This window comes from Erpetoichthys calabaricus, chromosome 3, assembly GCF_900747795.2.
Source record: "Erpetoichthys calabaricus chromosome 3, fErpCal1.3, whole genome shotgun sequence".
Lineage (NCBI taxonomy): Eukaryota > Metazoa > Chordata > Cladistia > Polypteriformes > Polypteridae > Erpetoichthys > Erpetoichthys calabaricus.
Window position 1 is genome coordinate 128,255,363 of NC_041396.2, and position 17,840 is coordinate 128,273,202.

Genomic DNA, 17,840 nt, shown 5'->3' on the forward strand with positions numbered 1-17,840 from the left:
AGGGGCCGCCACGCCAATATATATTGAATATAAAACAGAAAGAGAAAATAACGACACAGCTGACGGCAATGTGGTCGAAAAACATTCTGTTTCTTGTTAATTAGTACACTGTATTTACAAATGTCGCTAGAGTCGGAGCAGTAAGCTATATGTAGTATTATAATGTTTTGCCGTAATGAGAATATCATGGGCCGCCACTTGGTTTTCAATTAAGGACACGCGTATATAGAAGCGTGTCATGAGCACGAGGCGGCTATGCAGTTTCCCCAACGGATGTGGCCATCCGCCATGCATAAGATACTGTATTGACATTGCCAGGCGAAGGGGCCACCGATTCTTTCTCTGCCCAGGGCCGCCACGAGCCTAGAGCCGCCCCTGGCAGGCTACACTACTGACTGGGCTGCTGAGACTGGCTACTGGGCAGAACTGACCATCACGAGTAGTAATAGCCCGCATATTTTCACGTTTTTTGCTCTAGTGTCATGTAATTTTGTGCTAGTATTGTAACAAACAGTTAGTGCAGACTACAGCTGAAGATCTGAAGTGGACGTGAGAAGTTGGTGAGTTGTTTATTAACATGTTTTTGTGATTTTGAGTTTGTAAAATTATTGTAGGTCAGGTGGCTTTTTGCATATCGGCTTATTTTACAATATAAACTTTGAAGTAAACTTAGTAAAATAAAATTAGATTTTTGGAGGATTTGTTTTCCAACTTGAATTACTGAGCAATGAATTCAGTGAGCATTTTCGTGATTTCAGTTCACACAAACATGCAGGGCATTGCGCTGTTCTCTTACAACGTTGAGAATGCGCCTGAGAATATCCAAATGGAATTGATTGAAGTGCAGTCAGATTCTATTCTGAAGGCAAAATACAACGAAGTTGGTATGCCAGGCTTGTATGCTTACCTGCCACCCTCGTATGTGCACATCCGTAAGTTGGCATCGAGAGTACTGTCAATGTTCGGAAGCACTTACCTTTGTGAGCAATTGTTTTTGTTAATGAAAGCTACCAAAACCCCACATCGCTCAAGACTTACCGTCGAGCACCTTTCATCCCTCATAAAAGTTGCAGCTGCACAAGATTTCAAACCTGATATTGACGAACTGGTTACTAACAAGAGATGCCAAGTGTCAGGACAAAAGAAATAAATCTCACACTGTAAGGCTCCTATATAAGCAATGAATATAATATAATGAATATCAATCATCAAGACACTATATAAAAGCGGTCGGGATTGTCCTTCCGTCCCATGAGTGCAAAGCGTAGCGGTATTCCGCTTATCACAGACTTACTACTTGCGGCTTGTGGTACGAAGCAACACGATGTGAGCAGAGTTCTGGTGCTCCCATCGTTCCGTTGCTTTTGTGCGCGATGCGCTGGAAAAATAGACAAAATTATGTCTCTGGAAATAATTCATGTTGATGGAGTACAAATTGCCTCACCGCGTAGTAAATATCAGGGGAGATGGTGCTTGTTTATTCTCATCTATAGCTTATTTAGTGCATGAAACTCCGTCTTTAGCGGTACAGATTCGGGCTGACATTGTACGACATGTTTTAAGTAATTGGTCAAGGTTTCAGCCATTTACAATGATGCCGTCAGGAATCTCTTATACAAATGAGCTTCAGTATCTCACTGAAATGTCAAAGTCTCAAACTTTTGGTACCATTTCTGAGCTAATGGCAGTGGGAGAGTTGTTCCCCTATGAGTTTCAAGTATATTATTATGGAGTCCTACACTCCAAGTTTGGACAGGCACTCCAGGGGATAAAAAAATGTAGGTTTTCGGGAGATGTTATGAATGGGCACTTTGATGTTCTCATTCCCTACACTTATATGCCTGATGTACACATGGAGCGCACACAAATTGAGGATAAAAGTTGGTCGCCTTAAAAGGCGGGTGAGCCTAGTAATATAATAAGGACCTAGCTAAGAGGTTAATTCTACACTGTTGTATGGAGACTGCATGGAAATAAATTGCTTTTCTTTAAACTTTAAGTGTTACATTTTTTAAAGTTTTCAGCATTGGAAAGAAAGCTACAGTAACTTTGTATAATAGTTTAATAGTATTTGTTACAGAACAGCCAGCTGACGCACGTATGGCAGTCAAAGCGGCCCACCAATGGTAGTGAGTTTGACATGCCTGCCATAGGTTACATTTAAAATACTAGGACTGGTTATGTATTTTTATTTAAAGAAAAAAATAAAAATAAATATATTCAAACTTAGAGTAATGATTCTGCTCATTACATTTACATCTGTACATTTTTTTTTTACTTTATTATTATGGTGGTGGCCACAGCAAGAACAAACACCAACAGTAAAAAAAAAAATTCCTTGCATTACTCAGGCAACTGTTATTTAAATATAAGAGCCATCAGAATCTCAAGCAATCAAAGTCTCACTGTGCTGTTTTCAGTCTAGCACTGACCATTGCGTACACAAGTTTATCTAGACAGCTCTCTGGTGTGTCAAAGCATAAAGAGCTTATGACAATGTTTTTTGGGTCCCGTTTGTAGCAGCTGGTGTCCTATGCTACAAACATATTGTGATGTGTCTTGAGGCTGCACAGACAGCTGTGATGAATGGGAAGAAGGGTAGGGGTAGAGCCCAGGGGACAACACTTTTTGTGAGGGCACAGGGCACCTCCATTGGAAGAGTTGAGTGACAGGGTAAGGGATAGTGCTTTTGTGCTAAACAGGCTGAGCAGTTTCACACTCATAGTTAATTTGCATTGCTCTGAATTGGGGGATGATTTGTCACAATTTTCAATTTGTAGTTAGTTCAGTTGGACTTCTTTAATTGGGTATTCCCCCCACACTGGTAAAAATAATATGGAGGGTCAACAAAACCTGTGTTTGTGCACTTCTACATTTTCCAAACACAGATCTATGAGCAAAACAATACTATGGGACAACTGGAAGACTACAGTATTTGAAAATGCTGCTGCTACACATTGTATGAAAAGGACACATTTCAAGAAGATGCACGTACAGTAGTAGGCTCTGCTGAAAGCATACATTGATGTGATTCATGTTATATGATAGACGTGTCAGTAGGTTTCATTTAACTGTTGTGGCAGGTGGCCGGGTGCGGCCCTCAATCAGCCGCCTATATAACGAGCCGCCGCCCTACAATCAAGGCTGGAGTCGGGTGAGGAGGTGGACGAGGTCAGAGGAGGCGGCAAGGAGAGGCCCTGAGTGTTTGTGAGGAGAAGAAAGTGGCTGCTGGAAGCCTGGACTTTGGGAGTCGGTGGGGGTTTGTTGTGTGGTGCACTTAAGACTGTTGTATATAGTAGAAAGTGTAAATAAACGTGTGGTGATGGACTGCAATGTGTCTGCCTGTCTGTGTCCGGGAGCACCTTTTCACAGTGGTGTAGTCGGCAGGAGGCTCCACCTGGGTCGAGGTGGGGACCTGTAATGTTGGAAAGTTTTGTGAAAGGCCCGGCACAGCAGGCAAACTCACCCACGTGCCGCAGGGGCGGTGTGCACCCAACCCCGCATGTACCGGGAGTGTCGCGGACCACGGGAGGTCCGCTGTTGGACTTTTTTGTGTTTCAGGGGCAGCTAGGGAGCGCGGCGGCAGCTAGGAGAGCTGCCGGGAAGGAGATGCTGCAGCCGCGGAGCTGCCCAGAACCTTGCCCTCGAGTGTGGAATGAGGGCGAGGAGGCCGCAGACCGAAGGTCCCTCCTCGTAGCAGGCACGGGATCGGGCAGCGTGTCCTGTCCTCCCGCCAACGATTGGTCAGAGGCGGGAGCTGGGAATGTCCGTCTCGTGCCGAGAAGAAACCCGAGTGGGCTGCAGGGAAGAGCCCACGGAGAGCAGTCGGCGAGTGACACCGCCCGGAAGGTAAGCACACCGCTGACTGTCTCTTCCTCTTTGGCAGCGATACTGCAGGAGCTGCAGTATGAGATCCAGCGCGTGCTATCGCTGCCGGCCGAGCGATGTGCCCTCTGGGCAGAGACGCAGGTGTCAGGAGGGATGGCAGTGGCGTGCGAGCGAGAGCCAAGGCAGGAGGATCGACGCACTGCAGGAGCTCCTGGACGGAGAGGCACAGCGGGGCAGGTAAGGGAGACCGACCCCGTTAACCTCCGGATGCCAGCGAGGCTGGGTCTGCCCTCTTACAATGGGCAGATCCGAACCGCTGTGGCATCTCAAATTAAGAGGAGGAAGCGGCTTGGGGAAGCCAGTTCCTCCGACATGGGAGAATGCGCTGCTGGGTGCGCGCGTTCCTCAAAGGGCCGTCCTCTGCGGAGGCAGAGGAGAATCCCACAGCTGGAGAGGTGGAAACAGAGCGTGATCCCACTGGTGATTCCGTGGCGGGGAGCACGGACTGCTCGGGCTGGGAAGCCGAGAAAGGGAGCATCGGGGCCGAGAGCGTTGGCCCAGCTGAGGACGAGCCGAGGGGCTGCGTCAGGGCAACGCCTCCGCCCTTGTTTTTCTTTTTTGTTGACAGGATCGGGCCCTAGGCTACAGTGTGTCGGCTTGCCGCCGAGGGGTTCCCATCCTCCCGGAATGGTTCGCTGGTCCCAGGAGGTCTCAGCTAGCGGGGGTGTACTGTGGCAGGTGGCCGGGTGCGGCCCTCAATCAGCCGCCTATATAACGAGCCGCCGCCCTACAATCAAGGCTGGAGTCGGGTGAGGAGGTCGACGAGGTCAGAGGAGGCGACAAGGAGAGGCCCTGAGTGTTTGTGAGGAGAAGAAAGTGGCTGCTGGAAGCCTGGACTTTGGGAGTCGGTGGGAGTTTGTTGTGTGGTGCACTTAAGACTGTTGTATATAGTAGAAAGTGTAAATAAACGTGTGGTGATGGACTGCAATGTGTCTGCCTGTCTGTGTCCGGGAGCACCCTTTCACACTGTATAATGCAGTGTAACCACTCTCCAGTAGCCACCATATGAATGTAACCTCAATTTAGTTTGTTTCAAATCACCTGGCTACTGTCTTAACTCTTATAGGTGTTACATCCATGGCATCCGTGCTCTATATTAACTCTAAAACAAAAAAAAAAAATCGAGGTCCTTTTTCTGGTGCCTTCCTTATGAGATAGGTGCCTAAACAATGCCTGATAATAATACATTTCAATGACATATCTTAAAACAAAACTGCACATATATGTAATAATATTTTGTTGACACAAATATTACAACGGAGGTGGAAAAAGGACAAACTGAAGGTCTCTTATGAAATTCTTAGAACTCGCTGGAAGTCCTCTCAAGAGGCCGTGAGATCAGCAAAATCACATTTTTTATCGTGTTTAATTGGGAAAGGCAGATCTATGTCTGTGAAGATAGATGGGAATTTCTCTCAGCCAGCTCCTCTCACACAAGGCATCCCTCAAGGTTCTATCCTGGCTCCCCTTCTATTTTCCCTTTATCTGCTCCTCTTGAGGGCCAACTTTTACAAACATGATGTCGCATATAATTGTTATGCTGATGATACGCAACTCTACCTCAAACTTCTGAAATCACTTCATCTGTAAAAAAAAGCTGTTGAAATGCTTTGAGGATATTAAATATTGGATGGAACAAAATTTCTTGCAATTAAACGAAAATTAAACAGAAGTCATTACTTTTGGTTCTACCACATCTGCAGTTGAAATCGGCATGCACTTAGGACCTTTGGCAGCAATGATTCATAATGATGTCAGAAACCTAGGTATCATCTTTGAGTCAACACTAAGTTTTGAAAAACAAATCTCCATGCTAGTAAAGTCCAGTTTTTACCAACTGAGGCAAATTTCTAAACTAAAATCCTTTCTATCACAGAAGGACTTGGAAACAGTATTCATGCCTTTATTACATCTCGACTAGATTATTGTAATTCCTTATATGTGGGTCTGCCAAAATCTGCACTGTCGCGCCTTCAGCTAGTTCAGAACACGGCAGCTAGATTTTAGATTGGGTTGAGAAAAAGGGATCACATCTCCCCCGGCTACCGGTGAGGTGTCGCACGGATTTTAAAATCTTGTTGTTAGTTTTTAAAGCCTTGCATGGTCTCGCTCCAAAATATATCTGTGACCTCCTTCACTCCTATGTGCTACCAAGAGCACTGAGGTCATCTGGACGACTGCTCCTTGTAGTGCCAAGATCTCGGCTGAAGTCTAGGGGAGACAGAGCTTTTCCAGTTGTTACTCCTAGGCTTTGGAATGACTTGCCTCTGCACATCAGGTCTTCATCCAGGTTTTTAAAAGTCGGCTTAAGACCTACTTGTTTTCTTCTGTCTTTCATTGTGTATGATGGGATTGTGGTGGATGTTACAATTGGTTGTTTTATTAATCTGCTTTTGCATTGTTTGTATTGTGTTTATTTTAATGCTTTTTTTGTACAGCACTTTGGCGCAACTTCTGTTGTTTTAAATGTGCTTTTATAAATAATCTAATCTAATAATCTAATGTCAGAATGTTTGATTAACATTTACTACGTACTGTATGTCAAAGTTAATGTGTTTCCACATCCGCATTGCACTCAAAAAGTGATTGCATTGAAAGGGCATCCGCCAGGACACATCACTTTCATATGGAAAGATTATGGGGTTTGATCACCGGTCTCACAGGGCAGTGCTATTTATTTCTCACCACCTCTGTATGTATTTTAATAAACTTGCGTGGTGAGGGAGCTTCTGGAGTTGAATCGGGTGCTAGTCTTACTCTGACTGACTGGTAATTATGCAATTTATTTGAATTGTCTTACATTTCTACCAATGTGCATATTTATTTTTAACCTTTTAATGCTCCATATTAATGTCAATTTATTATGCTGCAAATGAGATTCTCTAATTACCAACAGCAGACACTTAGCATGGCTACCACAGCACACACAATTTCAAACAAACTGCAGAGTATTTCATGTAGTCAGACCAGTCTCACTTGGTACTTGGGTTCACTTGGTCTCTGAACTGAGACCACCCGTTCCAAAGGGTCTCAAGTACAGTTGTTTTGGTGCACATCATAGAGCAACTGAAATACTCACATCTACCTAAACCAACTAGACTTGAAGGGGAATTTCATCAGTGTTTGAAAAACCCACATCAGATGAAGTAGGTGTGAAAACACCTTTAGATCAAGAGCAATATGAGTTAGTTAGTTAGTTAGTGAAACAGAGACAGGGTGAGAATTGTTTTGTTTTATTAATATAGAGGTGTCCAATGGGCAGCAGCAGGGTACCATTTATATTGCACCATGCAGAATAAAATGCCAGTCAACACCTGACGACTCACCCAGAAAAGTAGGACTGCTAAGTACCAAGCCAAGATCTGTACAATCTACCTACATTTTTCACCTTTAGAGATGCAGTTATATTTTAATAAAGGTGCAGAATATTATTAATTATATCTAACTTTTTTAGGCATTATGTGTTAAACCTGCAGCTAAGTAAGACAGAGAATCTTTGTGGGGCATGGCTTGTTTGAAAACACTGACGAGGCTCTTTAAGGATTTCAGGTTTAAGAATAAATGGGACAGAATCGGATGCACTTAAAACTGTCCTATCTGTCATGATAGCGTGTATTGGCACACCATTAGGGAAGGAACAAGTAAAATATGGATCTAAAGGGACATTTCAAATTCTGCTAAGGCTGTCAGGTTAATAAATATTCAGGCAAAAATATATTGTTTCAGGAGAAAGATGAGAGCTACAACAACAGAGATCTTAGTGTTTACTCCTAACAGACTGTATTATCTATGAGACATACTGCATTAAGCCTTGGAACCATGCAGAATTTGTTTTTTCTCCAGGTTATCTGGAACTCAGTTTAAAAAAAAAAAACAAAAAAAACACAATACTCCAAGTCTGAATTTGCATGTAAAATATGCCACCTACTACTTAAAATTGTACACAGTTTCTGAACAGCCTTTAAGATACAGTAATCCCTCCTCCATCGCGGGGGTTGCATTCCAGAGCCACCCACGAAATAAGAAAATCCGAGAAGTAGAAACCATATGTTTATATGGTTATTTTTATATTGTCATGCTTGGGTCACAGATTTGCGCAGAAACACAGGAGGTTGTAGAGAGACAGGAACGTTATTCAAACACTGCAAACAAACATTTGTCACTTTTTCAAAAGTTTAAACTGTGCTCCATGACAACACAGAGATGACAGTTCTGTCTCACAATTAAAAGAATGCAAACATATCTTCCTCTTCAAAGGAGTGCGCGTCAGGAGCACAGAATGTCAGAAAGACAGAGGAAAGCAAACAAATCAATAGGGCTGTTTGGCTTTTAAGTATGCGAAGCACTGCGGCACAAAGCTGTTGAAGGCGGCAGCTCACACCCCCTCCGTCAGGAGCAGACAAAGAGAGAGAGAGAAACAGAGAAAAACAAACAAGCAAAAATCAATACGTGCCCTTCGAGCTTTTAAGTATGCAAAGCACCGTGCAACATGTCGTTTCAGGAAGCAGCTGCACAGAAGGTAGCAACGTGAAGATAATCTTTCAGCATTTTTAGACGAGCGTCCGTATCGTCTAGGTGTGCGAACAGCCCCCCTGCTCAATCCCCCTACGTCAGGATCAGAGACAGTCAGCGCAAGAGAGAGAGAGAGAAAAGTAAGTTGGGTTTCTTCTCAGCCATCTGCCAATAGCGTCCCTTGTATGAAATCAACTGGGCAAACCAACTGAGGAAGCATATACCAGAAATCAAAAGACCCATTGTCCGCAGAAATCCGCGAACCAGCAAAAAATCCGCGATATATATTTAAATATGCTTACATATAAAATCCACGATAGAGTGAAGCCGCAAAAGGCGAAGCGCGATATAGCGAGGGATCACTGTACTGCATATCATAAAGTTTCAGTTGTGTCACTATTTGAACATAAATACTAGGTTAAGTTATAAAAGCCTTCCTGAATAGATGAGTTTTAAGTTGTTTTTTAAAAGAATGAATTGAGTCAGCTGGTCTAATTAATTTCGGGAGGTCATTCCAAATTCTGGGTGCTGCAGAGCTGAAGGCCCTGTCTCCCACAGAGTGCAGGTTAGTGTTAGGCACAACAAGATTGTCAGAATCAGAGGACCTTAGTAAGCGAACAGGAGCATAGCGATGGAGTAGGTCACTATTGTAGTCCGATGCAAGGCCTTTTAAAGCTTTCTTCTCCCTAGCGTTAGTCCACGCTATTGCAGGGTCCGCTTGTCTACAATGTCTCCTCCATTTGGAGCGATCCAGGGCGTCCTCCGGGGCAACACTAGTAATTTTCATGTCCTTCTTGATCCGGTCCATCCAACGTTTTGTCGGCCTTCCTCGGGGGCATCTGCCTTGGGGGCTCAGGTGCAGTGTCACTCTGGTCACTTTCTCATCATCACGGGCGACATGCCCATATCATCGTAAGCCTTGCCTCACGCATCTTTTCCATGATTGGTGCAACTCCCATCCTTTTCCAGACGTCAGCGTTCATGACATGGTCCCATCTCATCAAACCAAGGCACCACCACAGCATCTGTGTTTCCATCACACAAAGGTCCTGTTCGTGCTTTGCAGTAGTTGTCCAGCACTCTAAGCTACAGAGGGCAACTGTGCGCACCACTGTGTTGTATATCTTGGACTTAAGGTGGTCTGGCATGCAGCGGTCGCAGAGGACTCTGGTGACCTTTTGCCATTTCAACCATCCAACATTAATCCTTGCACAGATGTCAGGGAGCAGGTTGCTGTTGCTGCTGATGACTGATCTGGGATACTTGAAGTCAGCGACCTTCTACAGGTCTTCGCCGCCAATGCTGATGGTGCAGTTGGTCTGCGGGCCACACTCCATGTACTCAGTCTTCTTGATGTTAAGCCACATAGCACTGGCATCCAAGCAAGTCTTCCACTGCTGTGTTAGCCGCTCCAGATCTTCACGGTCTTCATCCGCAAGGAATATGTCATCGGCGTAGAGAAGCAACCATGGGTGGGATGTTTGGAGATCAGAGGTTACCAAGTCCATGCATAAGACGAACAGGAGTGGCAAGAGGGCAGATCCTTGGTGGACTCCAACGTTGATAGCGAAAGGTGGTGAGACTCCAACTGAACACCGGACAACACTGCAAATATGTGGTGAGACTCCCACTGAACACCGGACGACACTGCTAATATTGCTGTATAGTAGCTTGACCCAGTCAACGTAGGCTTCAGGGACATGTGAACATAGGGCATACCAGATAAGGTTGTGAGATACCCTATCCAAGCAGCGTGGATGGCATCCGTTGTGCCACAACCTTTTACAAACCTGCATTGGTTTGGCATAATGGTAATGATCGCGCGTAGCCGGGCATCAATGACTTGCTCAAAGATTTTCATGGCATGGCATAGGAGGCGGATTGGTTGGTAATTCGAGCACTCAGCTACATCGCCTTTGCCTTTCCAGATGGGCACCACTGTGCTGGTCATCCAAGCTGCTGGGGATTCTCCATCTTGGATGATACGGTTGAAGAGGGTGGTGAGGATCAGAACACCCCTGCAACCAAGGAGCTTCCATGCTTCTGTGGGGATGTCATTGGGGCAAATGCTTTCCCATTTTTCATCTTCTTGATGGCAGCTTCAACTTCCATGTTAGTGATTGGTGGCACGGGTCCAGGGACAAGATCGTGTGGGTGGGTGGGTGGGGAAATTCCTCATTGCAAATCTGTGAGAAGTCGTCACTCCAGCATTGGAGGGTGGTGGGTGGATCTCAAAGGACCTGATGGTTATCGTCCTTAATGTGCTTGACTTGGCCAGTATCTTGCATTGAGTGGTTGTGCCTGCTGGCCAGGCGGTAGATCTTGTTGGCTCCTTCTGGTGTGTTCAATTCATCGTAGAGGCGATCGTAGTGTGTGGCTCGTGCTGCCGCCACCACCACTGCCCGCTTTGCTTCCAACTTGAGGGCCTTGTACTGCTGATAATCTCCACTGGCATGGGATTGAAGCCACTTTTTAAAAGCCATCTTCTTCTTCTTGACCACTCTCTGTGCTTCCTTGTTCCACCACCAGATCTATTTGTCGATGAACCACCTCCCTGGTTTTGTCTTCCCAAGGTCTCCACTTGCTGCTTCATGGATCTGCCTGACCACATTGTCCCAGATGGCCATCACTTGTTGGTCCAGGTCCACAGTAACAGACGCAAGGGCATCTGCCAGCTGATGCTTACATTCGGGGATTCGCCACCTATTGATGTTGTCCACTGCTGTTATCTATGTCTGACGTTGTCGGCCAAGGTCAAGCCGGAGGTCCATAATGAGTAGGCGATGCTGTGGCCCGATATTTGCAGGCGGGATCACCTTCACATCAGCTGTTAACTTCAGGTCTTGCCTTCAAATAACCTAGTAATCAATTTGGGTCTCCCGTCCACCACTGGCATAGGTGACCAAGTGTGGTGGTTTCTTCATGAAAAAGGTGTTGGCCGTGGCAAGATTATGTGCCTCTGCACAGTCCGATACACAGCACCCTACATCATTGCAGGCTCCGAACCCCTGGCCTCCATGGAACCACTCATATCTATCTCTCTCTTGTCCAACGTGCCCATTGAGGTCTCCACCAATTGCCACATGTTCTTCGGGTTTAACCGATCGTAAGTGGGCAACGAGACTTTCCCAGAATTCATCTTTCTCATCATTGGGGCAGTTAATCTGTGGCGCGTTGCATAAGATAACTCTAAGTGTTGTCGTGCCAGCAGTAATCTTGAGTGACATAAGACAATCCAATACACGGGCCACTAAAACCACACGGTCCCGGAGATGCTTACTTACCACCATGCCCACACCATTCCAGGCTCGTGTGCCATTATAGAATAGCTTGTATCCTGCACCAATGTCTCTTGCCTTTGCACCTGCCCATTTTGTCTCCTAGGCGCAGGCAATGTCAACGCAGCAGGTCTTGAGAGTGTCGGGTAGCTCACAGCTTCGTCTAGTCATTGTACCAATGTTAATGGTACCCAATCGTATTTGGACTCGCTTCTTTAGCCCATCTCATCAACTGACAGGTAGCTCTTGCCAATTTCCCATGCCATTCGGGCACCCTAGTTTGATCACAACCAGTTCGATTTGACATTGCATTTGATGCGACCAGAGAATCCGTCGACTGGTGCATTGCTCCACCTGACGTCGAAGACCTTCGCCATTGGTTGGAATCCAGCCGGCACCTTTTAAAGCTTTGTAGGTTATTAATAGAATTTTATATTCGATCCAAAAGACACAGGGAGCCAGTGAAAGCAAAGTGGGATGGATGTTATGTGCCCACTGTTGCTGGTTTGTGAAAGGACTCTTCCAGCAGAGCTCTGAATCAACAGGAGCTGTGATATAAGATTAGAAGCAGCACCTGCCAGTAGGGAGTTACAATAATCGATGCGGGAAGTGATAAAAGCATGGACAAATTTCTCAGTATTAGATAATGAGGGGAATGAGCGAACATGGGATATGTTATGGAGGGGGAAGTAATATAAAGTTTCTTAATGTGGTTTATGTGGGTGGAAAAAGAAAGGGAGGAATCAAAAATAACACCAAGATTCTTTGAATTAGAAGGGCTGATGAGATCATTGTCAAAAGTGATTGGAGCTCATTTTCAAGTTGTTCTTTAGTGTCAATTTGCAGGAGTTCAGTTTTGCTGCAATTTAATTTTAAAGAGTTATGCACCATCCAGGATATAATTTCATTGAGGCAATTTGTGAGCTGAGAAAGCTCTGATGAAGTTTCACATTTAACACTGAAAAAGAGCTGAGTAGTATCCGCATAAAAATGATAACCCAGTCCAAAGCTACAAATAATATGACCAAGGGGAAGCATATAAATACAGAACAGCAAAGGGGCGAGGACAGAGACCTGAGGAACTCCTTGTGCGACTGTCTCTGAGCTGGACTGGCTGTTGCCAAGACCAGCAAACACTTGCCTATCAGTCAGATATAACTTAAGCCACTGGAAAGCAATGCAGGAGATACCAAGAATGTTTGCTATTCTGGACAGTAGAATGTCATGTCTGACAGTGTCAAATGTTGCACTGAGGTCTAACAGAATTAATATGCTGGTTTATCCAGAGTCTGCTGCCATAAGCAAATCATTAGTTACCTGAAGCATAGCAGTTTCACAGTTGTGCTGCACTCTGAAACCAGTCTGAAAGGGTTCCATCAATTTATTAGAAGTTAAGTAATTGCTGCGTTGGGAGGCCAATACCAGCTAAGAACTTTTCACAGAAAAGGTAAAGATTATCAGCATCAAGACCAGACTTTTTAACATTGGGGTCACAGAAGCAATTTTAAAAGTGGCTGGCACAAGCCCAGTGTCAAGGGATGCATTTATTATTGTTGTAACAGCTGAGATTATGGCATGAAGGCAGGGTTTAAGAAGTGTGATGGGGATGGGGTGCAGTTCAAAAGTTGTCTACCTCATCTTACAAAGCAGGTCCTTAACAAATGCAGATGTGACTGGTGAAAATTTAGAGAAGGAGCTGGATCTTGTAAGACAGGCCAAGATATAAATGAATTATGGATGTGTTAGTTGAATTATTTAGATTTAAAATTTTATTATGGAAAAAGTGGAGGAATTTTTCACAGACTTTAGCAGATGAGGCAATTGGGTCAAATGCAGGTTGAAGAAGTTTAGTCCCAGTCTGACATGTCATTCTCTCAAGGTGTCAGCCAGTTGCCTTCATAGACCATAATTCTGAGTTGTGCCATGAAGCTGAAAGCTTAAAGAAAACCTCCCTATGTTTTAAAGAAGCTGTTTTATCTAGTCCTGAATGGCTAAGTTATAAAAAGTCAACAAGACTAACTAGTGTTAATGGATTAGAGGAAGACAGAAAAAGATCAGAAATGGATTCAGCAAGGATACAGTAGAGGGGCAGATATTTTTAAGGTTTCTGGAATAAATTTGACATTTATAGGTAAGAGGAGGGAGAGGTAATGGAATTTAGGAATGATGCATCCGGCGCCGCCGTGAGTGGCAGCCTTTTCAGCAGCTCCGTGTATGACTGTATATGTATGTGTACTTTTCTACTTTTATTTTTCTATTTTTATTTATTGTTGTGAATTTCCCATTGGGATTAATAAAGTATCTATCTATCTATCTATCTATCTATCTATCTATCTATCTATCTATCTATCTATCTATCTAATAAAACAGTGAAAAGTACTGCTTTATGGTCAATGAATTCCAAATCACTGCTGTAAAGTGTTACCAACAGATAAGCCAGATGTGCAGATCAGGTCTAATATATGACCACCAGAGGAGGTAGGAAAATCAACATGTCAAATCAGTCCAGCAAGGACAGGAAATAATTTTTCAGTTTACAAGTAGGAATGTCAAAGAATGACTCTCAGGGAAAGGGAATTTAAGTGGGTTAATAATTCAGTCACACCAGATAAGGAAGACCCATTGTATTTTGGGGGACAATAGAGAACAACAAGACAGACAGGAGAAGATTTCGTTATTAGTTTGAGAGCCAGACACTCGAAAGACAATGGACAGTCAATTGGGATTCTTTTGACATTTAACTCAGATCTAAGTTCAAGTTCAAGCAGTACAAAATACTGCATATGATGAGGCCATCTAGGCAAGTGCGACACCTACAACACGCTCCCTTCTGCCTCCTTGGTAAAATGGGTCTCTGCTAAGCAAAGCTCCATAAGATGTTCATTGTTCTCTGAAGTACCATATGAGCAGACAAGTAGCAGGTAGAAGGAAGTGAGAGCTGCAGTGACTTACCATATGGCAAAACACACTTTGCCTACACAACGTGTGCCCTAAAAACAGTTTGTATATGTCAGTTCCAGTAGTTAGATAACTACACTAGCCATTAATTCACAATACACCAGAAGTGACACATTTGTGCATCATAAGCCCTCATCTGTCCATTTCAAATGCTCTCTGCTGAATAAAAACAGTAGCAGTAGCAGTAAAGTAGCATTAATTGTTTACTTTACTGTATATTACTTAATGATCTTATCAGTATTGGGGTAAACTGCATTATTGGTCATTTTATTTTTATTTTGAGACTGTATTTTTGGTTTGGCAAGTTAAGTGAGTGTACCAATTACAATAATTTTGCCATTACATTTTTAAAGACATTGTCTTGGTGAATTTGAATCTGTTAAGATGGCACTGTTTGGATGCAGGAAGAGGTCAGGCTTCATCCTGACAGTCAGTCTGCCCGACACCTGTCCTCTCTTATGCCTTTACGCCTGGTGCAGCTGCGTTGTTCTTATATGTGAGTGGACGTTTCTTGTGGGGGGCTTCTGTCCTTTTTCTCCGATGTAGAACCCTCGTCCTCATCTGAGTTCACCTTTGTTATAGGACGTCTTTATTTGAAAACTAACAGTGTCGGATCAGAGCGACTGAGAGAATAAAACTGAATAAAAAAAAAGCTAACCTTTACAAGTACCATACATTTACACCGGTTGACTCAAATCAAATGTATGTTTTTATTGTATGATAGTAACAATAAGAGCAGCTCGCTACTCAAAACGTTTATTTTGGGACATGGGAAGGCTCAAACCGGTGACCTTTTGAATAGGAGTCAGCAGTTTTTACTGCTGTACTATCAAAGAAGTCTCAACAACAAGTCACACTAACCTGATTTCTTTTTCTTCAGTTATAGTCTTGAGTTAAAACTGTACTTGTTCTGTTATATTTGTACCTTTTGTGAAAGTGCTTATTTGATATTTGGACTTCAGTCTTCATACATTATACACTTCATGTCAAAATTTTGTCGTTAGTACTAAAACATGGAAAAAGTTTGTCTTTTAGATATGTGTTCAATATTTCTTGCATTTCCTGTCATCCTACACTTACATAGATCTTCATAGACACGGAACACACATGAAATGCAAGTGTTCCAAATAACGCATATTATTTAGCCTATACAGCTCTAGGTACCGGACAAATAAACAAGGCCTTAAGCTTGGAGAGGTTTTTGCCATTTCTATGGTGGTGGGAAGATGGGATAGTAGGCTGCTTGCTGCTTGGGCTTATCGACACATTTACAAGACAAAGGACACTGATGGACAGGTGTGAGTGGATTTAAGGTGGACCAAGTTTACGAGTTTTTTCGTAAGCGTTGGTAATTCTAGTGTTAATCTATCCCTTGCCCAAGACGTCACTCCATCTTGTCTGAAGACATCTACTATTATCCCAGTACCAAAAAAGCCCTCTCCCAGTAGCCTGAATGATTACAGACAAGTGGCACTCACCCCAGTAATAATGAAGTGCTTTGAGAGGCTAGTACTAAAGCACATTAAAACTAGTCTCCAACTGACCCTGGATCAACACCAGTTTCCTTATAGAGCAAACAGATCGACAGACAATGCCATCGCTATAGCTCTTCATACAGCCCTGATCCATCTGGAGCACAGTGGGACATATGTGAGGATGCTCTTTGTCAATTACAGCTGGGCATTTAACACAATCATCCCAGACATCCTCATCAAAAAGCTGTCTGACCTTGGCCACTCCTTTCATATCTGCTGCTAGATTAGGGACTTTTTAACCAACCAACAGGCTCTTATACGTCTACCACCCTCATCCTCAACACTGGCTCCCCACAGGGCTATGTGTTGGGTCCTTTGCTGTACTCACTGTATACCCATGACTGCATCCCCTCTCATCCTATTAATATTATTAAAAAGTTTGCTGACGATACCACGATTATTGGACTCATTTCAGGGGGAGATGAGTCGGCTTATAGAGCAGAGGTACACAGGCTGGTCACATGGTGTATGGATAACAACTTGATACTCTGGTAAAACCAAACAACTCATTTTAGACTTCAGGAAGTGTGGTGTCGACACCATCCCTTTGACCATCAATGGCGATTGTGTGGAAAGGGTTCACAGCTTTAAATTCGTGGGAATCCTCATCTCAGACAGATTCACATGGGCAGACAACACCATGGCTGCAGTGAAGAAGGCACAACAGCGCCTATATTTCCTCAGACTTCTTAGGAAATACAAATTGTGAGCAAGGCTGCTGGTGCTCGACCATAGAGAATATCCTGATGTACGGTGTGACAGTGTGGTATGCTGGTTGCTCTTCAGCAGATAAAAAAGCAACAGAGAGTGTGATTAACACTGCTCAAAAGATTGTCGGCTGTCCTCTACCCTCTCTAGAGGAGATTGCCAACTCTAGACTGCTCTCTACAGCAATTAAGATCACACAAGACAGCTCTCATAGTTCCCTGTTTGAACTTTTGCCCTCAAGAAGGCGTTACAGATGTCTCAAAACAAGGACCAGTGGATTCAGAAATAAGTTTTCTTCCTAAAGCAATAGCAATCCTAAATGCTGCTAAACTTTCTGATTGCACAGTATATACTGAATCCTAGCACACTATCCATATTATTTATAGTGTCTTTGTTTTATTTATAGTATTTTGTTTTATGGTATGCGTGTGTTCCAATAAGGATGTATGAGTGGTATAATTAGGTGTGAGGTGTCTTTATGTTAGTATGGGTCTATTGGTGGGTGTGTTTGCATTGTATGATGTGGGAAGTGTGGTTTTTTTAAACTAAAGTGTTTTGCAATGAGGCACCACACGGAAGAGGCTTTCCAATTTCATTGTATGTGAATACAGTGACAATAAAAGCATTCTTATTCTTATTATTCTTGTTCTCTTAATAATATTAGGACAATATTCTGTAAAATTAAAAGAAAAGGCCACATTCTAAATGTTTATATCTTATAACATTTATCTTTATGAAAATTCCCTTAACATAAGATATGTGAATGTCTGTGTGCACTCTCTCCAATTAAAGCCTGAATCTTCCCCAGTACCTGCAGTCCTATAGGAATGCAGCTTTATAAATGTTTCCATGTAATCAATAATACACATCTTTACAGCATAGAAATATACACACATACATACCAAGTCAATTTTAAATTAGTTTTTACTTTGTTAGGTAACAAGCTCACTACCTGTTCAAC

At 43.5% G+C, this 17,840-nt stretch overlaps 1 protein-coding gene and 1 pseudogene across 5 annotated transcripts in view; both read right to left on the reverse strand.

The window, feature by feature from the left end:
• Nucleotides 1-10,883, reverse strand: part of LOC114649351 (uncharacterized) — a 28,009-nt pseudogene extending 17,126 nt beyond the window's left edge.
• The window catches only part of mapre3b (microtubule-associated protein, RP/EB family, member 3b), a 280,639-nt gene that overhangs the window by 135,459 nt on the left and 127,340 nt on the right, over nucleotides 1-17,840 (reverse strand). The window lies entirely within an intron of this gene.